The following is a 7,491-nucleotide window of genomic DNA, read 5'->3' as shown; positions in this document are numbered from 1 at the left end:
GCTGTATGAAGTTATTGCAGTACTATTGACTATTCTCTCTGCAGTTATTATAACCCCTGTGTCTTATTTTTTAACTGGAAGTTTGTACCCCTTAATCCCTTTCACCTATTTCGCCCACCCCCTGCCACTGCCTCCTTCTGGCAACCACCAGTTTGTTCTCTGTATCTATGAGTCTGTTTCTGTTTTATTTGTTCATTTGTTTTATTTATTTTTAAATATATTTTTATTGATTTCAGAGAGGAAGGGAGAGAGAGAGAAGAAACATCAATGATGAGAATCATTGATTGGCTGCCTCCTGCATGACCCCCACTGGGGATCGGGCCCACAGAAAGGGCATGTGCCCCCACCAGGAATGGAACAGGGACCTCATAGATCGAAGTTCAAACACTGAGCCACACTGGCCCAGCAGATTTCAATCTTTTTTATGACTAATAAAATTCCATTGTGTGTGTATATAGATAGATATAGATATAGATATAGATATAGATATAGATATAGATATAGATATAGATATAGATATAGATATGTAGATATATAGATATATAGAGAGATAGAGATAGAGGTATAGATATAGATAGATATCCCACATCTTTATCCATTTATAAAATCCACAAACACTTATCTTGGCTATTGGAAATAATGCTGCAATGAACATAGGGATGCATATGTCTTTTTGAATCGGTTAAATACTCAGAAGTGGAATTGTAGCATCAAGTATTATTTTGAAGCAAACTCATTTTATCATTTCATCTATAAATGTTTTGATTGGACTTTTAAAAAATAACCACAATATCATTATCACACTTAAAAATAATAATTTTTAATACAGTCAAATATCCTGAGTGTTCAAATTTCCAATTTTCTCAAAATTATGGTTTTCTTTTACAGTATCCACCTCCCTCCTTAGATCAGTTTTCATAAGCTACATTTTCTGGTGTTGGGCCCATTTAATCTAAAATTTCAAAAATCCTATATAATAAAAGCCTAATATGCAAATTGTCCCCTTGACCGGAGTTCAACCAGGAGTTCGACCACTTGCTATAATGTGCGCTGACCACCAGGGGGCAGCGTGGAACATGGCAGCATCGGTGACACTGCACTGGCAGTGGGCGGCAGTGGACGGCAGTGGAGGCGCTGCCGGCCCCAATGGGCCCAATGAGAGCGGGACTGCGGCGGGATGGTGGAGCAAGTGAGCGGGTGGCACCAGGCCAAGGCAGGAGCAAGTGAGGCCCAATCGCCCTGCTGATTGCCCCACAGACAGTGACCAGAGGCAGTTGCAGGGGACTCGATGACTCAGGTGGAGGGGGGCACACGGGGGCCTGGGGGCCCAAGTGCTCCCAGGGCCCAGAAGTCAGCTGGGACCTGCCATTCCATGCAGACACTCACGCTTCGATTGCCAGCTAGATCTAGGGACTGCACTTGTGCATGAATTTTGTGCACTAGGCCTCTAGTACTATTATAATGCTGTTCACAAAACCTTTTATTATCCTTTTAATGTCTGCAAAGCTCTGTAGTAATGGCTTCTTTTTCCTTTCTGATATTAGTTATAGTTTGTCAATTTTATTAGCATTTTCAAATAAACTTCTGGCTTCATACTCTCATATATTTCTTTTCTATACCATTAATTTCTGATCTTATAAGTTCCTTGGTTTTAGATTGCTTTTCTTTTTCTAATGTCTTGAAAGAGATGACTGCTTTTCATTCTTTGTTTTTCTTTCTTTTCTTTTTTTTAAAAATATATTTTATTGTTTTTTTACAGAGAGGAAGAGAGAGGGACAGAGAGCCAGAAACATTGATGAGAAACATAGATCAGCTGCCTCTTGCATACCCCCCACTGGGGATGTGCCCGCAACCAAGGTACATGCCCTTGACCGGAATCGAACCTGGGACCCTTGAGTCTGCAGGCCAACGCTCTATCCACTGAGCCAAACCAGCCTTGGCTCATTCTTTGTTTTTCTAAAATGTGCATATTGTCTATAAATTTCCTTTAAACTGTGTGCCAAAGTTTTTGAGATGCCATTTTTATTGTTCAATTTAAAGTATTTTTGGAATTCCAATGTAAGTTATTTGATCAATGCGTTATTTAAAATATTTTAAAATTTTCAAATACATGGGATTATTTATTTACCTTATTGTTATTGATTTCTGGATACTTAAACTCACTAAGGTCAAAGAATATGTGATAATAATCCTTTAAAATTGGTTGAAATTATCCTTATGATTGAAGCATATGGTCAAAGTTCTGTGTGTGTTTAAAGAATGTTCATATTGTCTGATTCCTCTATCAGTTACTGAGAGAAGCATGCTAAAATATACTTAGTTTTATCAATTTCTTTTTGTTAATTTTTGCTTTATATATATTGAAATTATGATATTAGGTGCATGCAAATGCATACTTGTTACTTTCTAGTTGATTGAACTATTAGGGATTTAAATATGAACAGCAGCCCTAACCGGTTTGGCTCAGTGGATACAGCGTCGGCCCGCGGACTGAAAGGTCCCAGGTTCGATTCCAGTCAAGGGCATGTACCTGGGTTGCGGGCACATCCCCAGTAGGAGGTGTGCAGGAGGCAGCTGATCGATGCTTCTCTCTCATAGATGTTTCTAACTCTCTATCCCTCTCCCTTCCTCTCTGTAAAAAATCAATAAAATAAATTTTTTAAAAATGAAATATATTTTTAAAAAATATATGAAAAGCAAAATTTTAAAACATGTGAATAAAACACAGGAGAATATCTCTTTGGCCTCTGAATAGAGAAGAATCTTTTAAATGAGACACAAGTATTAACCAGTAGGAGAAGATATTTGCAGAGAAAATAACCAATAAAGGATTGGTTATCCAGAACCTGCAAATAACCCTATGAATCAATACAAGGAAAATAACCCAATAGAAAAAATGGGCAAACACCTAAATAGGAATTTCATAGAAGAGGAAACTTAAATGGCAAATAAACTTATGAAAAGATGCCCAACCACAGTGGTAATTAGGGAAATACAAACTAACACTAAAATGAGATACTATTATGTGTCCACCTTACTGGTAAAACTTGAATTGGCAAAGACAGTAATGAGAACTCCCATTGCTTGTGAGGATGTAAATTGGCACAATCACTTTGACCAATAATTTAGCATTACTTACATGGAGATATGCATACTGTATGTCACAGCATTTATTAGATATATACCTAGAGAAACCCTTGCTCCTATTTACCAATACATATCCTATATAATAAAAGCCTAATATGCTAAGTGCCGGTCATCCAGTTGTTTGTTCAACCAATCAAAGCGTAATATGGTAATGATATGCTAAGGGTGCTCAACCGCTCACTATGATGTGTACTGACCACCAGGGGGCAGAGGCTCCAATTGGTAGGTTAGCTTGCTGCTGATTGGGACTGAGTGAGACTGGCCAGACATGCCCTGGAGCCTTCCCGCGTCCCTCCCCGGCCCTGATTGTGCACCAGTGGGGTCCCTCAGCCTGGCCTGTGCCCTCTCACAATCTGGGACCCCTCAAGGGATGTCAGCCAGTTTTGGCCCGATCCTGCAGGCCAGGCCAAGGGACCCCACTGGTACATGAATTCGTGCACCGGGCCTCTAGTATACAATAATATTTATGGCAACATTGTTGTTAAAGCAATAGCAGCAACAACAAAAATTTTAAAAACAACAACAACAACAAAAAAAAACACAAACAACTAGAAACAACCACTACCTATTAACAGTATTTTGGATATTTAAATTGTTTTATTTTTATAAAATGGAACACAACATAATTTTGAATTTTTAAAAAACTGAGGAAGACATACAACATGATTCCATTCATTTAAGATTTTAAAAAAAGCAGGTAGTGAAACTATACTTATATATATAGTATAGAAAAAAAAACTAAACAATATATTTGTTGGAAAATCAGATCTGTAAATCATTTCAAAAAGGGAAAAAAACACACAGATACAAGATGTAGATTGGTGATTACCTCAGAGCTGAGAGAGGTACACAAAGATTTTGATACTGTTGTTTCCAAAGCTAAATGGTCAATGAGTACTTGATCTTTGTAGTATAATCTAAGCTGTACATATACATTCCATACACTCTTACATATGTATTTTACATTTTAATTTTTTAAAAATAGTCAAGTATGTCAACTTAGGAGGATTTTATCTAAATAGTTAATCAAGTATTTGGCCTTGAAAAAAACAATCTCATTTACCATTGCACCAAAAAAATTAAGATACCTAGGAATAAACTTAACTAAAGACGTAAAAGACCTCTACTCAGAAAACTACAGGACATTGAAAAAAGAGGTAGAGGAAGACATAAACAAATGGAAGAACATACCATGTTCATGGATTGGTAGAATCAATATTCTTAAAATGTCCATACTACCCAAAGCAATCTACAGATTCAATGCAATCCCCATTAAAATACCAATGGCATACTTCAAAGATCTAGAACAAACTCTCCAAAAATTCATTTGTAATAAAAAAAAAAAGACCCCGAATAGCCACAGCAATCCTGAGAAAGAAGAACAAAGTTGGAAGGATCACAACACCAGATATCAAGCTATATTACCAAGCCACGGTTCTCAAAACTTCCTGGTACTGGCACAAAAACAGACATATAGACCAATGGAACAGAAAGAGAACCCAGAAGTTGACCCAAGCCATTATGCTCAATTAATATTTGACAAAGGAGGCAAGAACATACAATGGAATCAAGACAGTCTCTTCAATAAATGGTGTTGGGAAATTTGGTCAGATACATGCAAAAAAATGAAACTAGATCACCAACTTACACCATATACAAAAACAAACTCAAAATGGCTAAAGGACTTAAATGTAAGTCGGGAAACCATAAAAATCCTACAAGACTCCATAGGCAGCAAAATAGCAGACCTATATCGTAGCAATATCTTTACAGACACAGCTCCTAGGGCAATGGAGACGAAGGAGAAAATAAACAAATGGGACTAGATCAAAATAAAAAGCTCTGCACAGCAAAAGAAACCATCAACAAAACAACAAGAAAGCCCACTGCATGGGAGAACATATTTGCCAATGATATTTCAGATAAGGGTTTAATCTCCAAAATTTACAGAGAACTCATATAACATAACAAAAGGAAGATAAACAATCCAATCAAAAAATGGGCAAAGGATCTAAATAGACACTTTTCAAAAGAGGACATACAGAAGACCGAGAGACATATGAAAACATGCTCAAAGTCACTAATCATCCGAGAGATGCAAATCAAAACAACAATGAGATACCATCTCACACCTGTCAGAATGGCTATCATCAACAAACGACAAGTGCTAGTGAGGATGCAGAGAAAAAGGGACCCTCGTGTACTGCTGGTGGGAATTCAGACTGGTGCAGCCACTGTGGAAGACAGTATGGAGTTTCCTCAAAAAGTTAAAAATGGAACTCCCATTTGACCCAGTAATCCCACTTCTAGGACTATATCCCAAGAAACCAGAAACACCAGTCAGAAAGGACATATGCACCCCTATGTTCATAGCAGCACAATTTACAATTGCTAAGATTTGGAAACAACCTAAGTGCCCATCAGCTGATGAGTGGATTAAAAAACTGTGGTACATCTACACAATGGAATACTATGCAGCTATAAAAAAGAAGGAACTTTTACCATTTGCAACAGCATGGATGGAACTGGATAGCATTATGCTAAGCAAAATAAGCCAGTCGGGGAAAGATAAATATCACATAATCTCACTTATATGTGGGATATAATGATCAACATAATTTTATGAACAAGAATAGATCCAGAGACAAATGGCAGGGGAGGGGGTTGTTAGAGAACAACCAAAGGACTTGTATGCATGCATATTAGCATAACCAATGGACACAGACACTGGGCGGTGGGGGCTTGCCTGGGGTGGGAATGGCTGAGTGGGGGGGGGGGGGGGTTGTCAAGCAGGGAAAAAGGAGACATGTAAAACTTTAGATGACTAAATAAATAAATAAATAAATAAATAAGGCCTTGAACAAACCATGTTTATTCATCTGAAAAATTAATTTATCCAGGGCATCTCTTACCCTGAAAATACCTGGTAATCCAGTTTTACTATTTATTTCTTCTGTATTTCAGCTATGTTATACAACCGTGCAATGATATTACCTGTTATTTTAAATATCCAATTAGTTGAAGAAAAGTGCAAGGCATTCACCTTAGTGAATTCTAATGCAATGGGACTTCTTTTTATCTTCGACTTCATATAAGGATATTTTTGTCACTATCAGCCTCATTTCCTATGACCTCAGATAAACAATGTATGATAGCCCCAGTCACACTTCTTTTTTTTTAAAATATTTTATTGATTTTTTACAGAGAGGAAGAGAGAGGGATAGAGAGCTAGAAACATCGATGATAGAGAATCATCGATCAGCTGCCTCTTGCACAACCCCCACTGGGGATGTGCCCGCAACCAAGGCACATGCCCTTGACCTGAATCGAACCCGGGACCTTTCAGTCTGCAGGCCGACGCTCTATCCACTGAGCCAAACCGGTTTCGGCCCAGTCACACTTCTTAATGAATTATCATTCAGAATCTGTATCTAGCAGGGAGGTCCCACAATGATGTTTTATGATTCATACTCATTAGAACAAGCATGTCAAACTCAAAGGCTAACACAGGCCAAATAAACAAGGATTAAGTTAATGTGGGCCGCAAAAAAACAAAAGCTTCAATTTTCATAGAAACGTAGGTTTATTTCGATAGAGACATGCTGAATACAAAGGGCTGAAATAAATGAGTAATTGTTAACATAAAATAATAGAACATTTTAATAAAAATTAATATTTTTTCTTGAGCATTAACTTACCAGACACTGAGTAACTGCACACATTAACAAGAGTAAAGCAAATAAACCTATTTTTCTTGTTCTCCGAAAGCGAAGTATTTCCTGTTGTGCACACCAAACAAGTCAGTACAAGACTAATGACATGGCAATTGGCTGCTAAAATATTCGCTGCTAGTATTAGTGGAGAGAAATGGTGTGCCTGCGCTTAAGGCATGTAAGGGGGAAATGAATGCAACATGATTATAGTACGTAGTCATTAGCAAACGTGTACTTCATTATTAATAATTATATATAACATGATATTGTAAAAATTAAGCTATGAATTTTTTATTAAGACATTTCTTAAATACCATTATATTGGCTGGGCCGCAAAATGTTGTGGGCCGCATGTGGCCCGTGGACCATGAGTTTGACATGCTTGCATTAGAAGGATTCCTGCCTTTGATTATAACCTGAGTTCTAAGTAGAGGGATTGTTTAAATTATTCAGTATAGACCCGTGGTCGGCAAACTGTGGCTCGCGAGCCACATGCGGCTCTTTGGCCCCTTGAGTGTGGCTCTTCCACAAAATACCATGGCCTGGGGGAGTCTATTTTGAATAAGTGGCATTAGAAGAAGTTTAAGTTTAAAAAATTTGGCTCTCAAAAGAAATTTCAATCGTTGTACTG

The sequence above is a fragment of the Cnephaeus nilssonii genome (genome assembly GCF_951640355.1).
Source record: "Cnephaeus nilssonii genome assembly, chromosome: 4".
NCBI lineage: Eukaryota > Metazoa > Chordata > Mammalia > Chiroptera > Vespertilionidae > Cnephaeus > Cnephaeus nilssonii.
The sequence above is the reverse complement of the archived record's forward strand: the minus strand, read 5'-3'. Positions refer to the sequence as shown.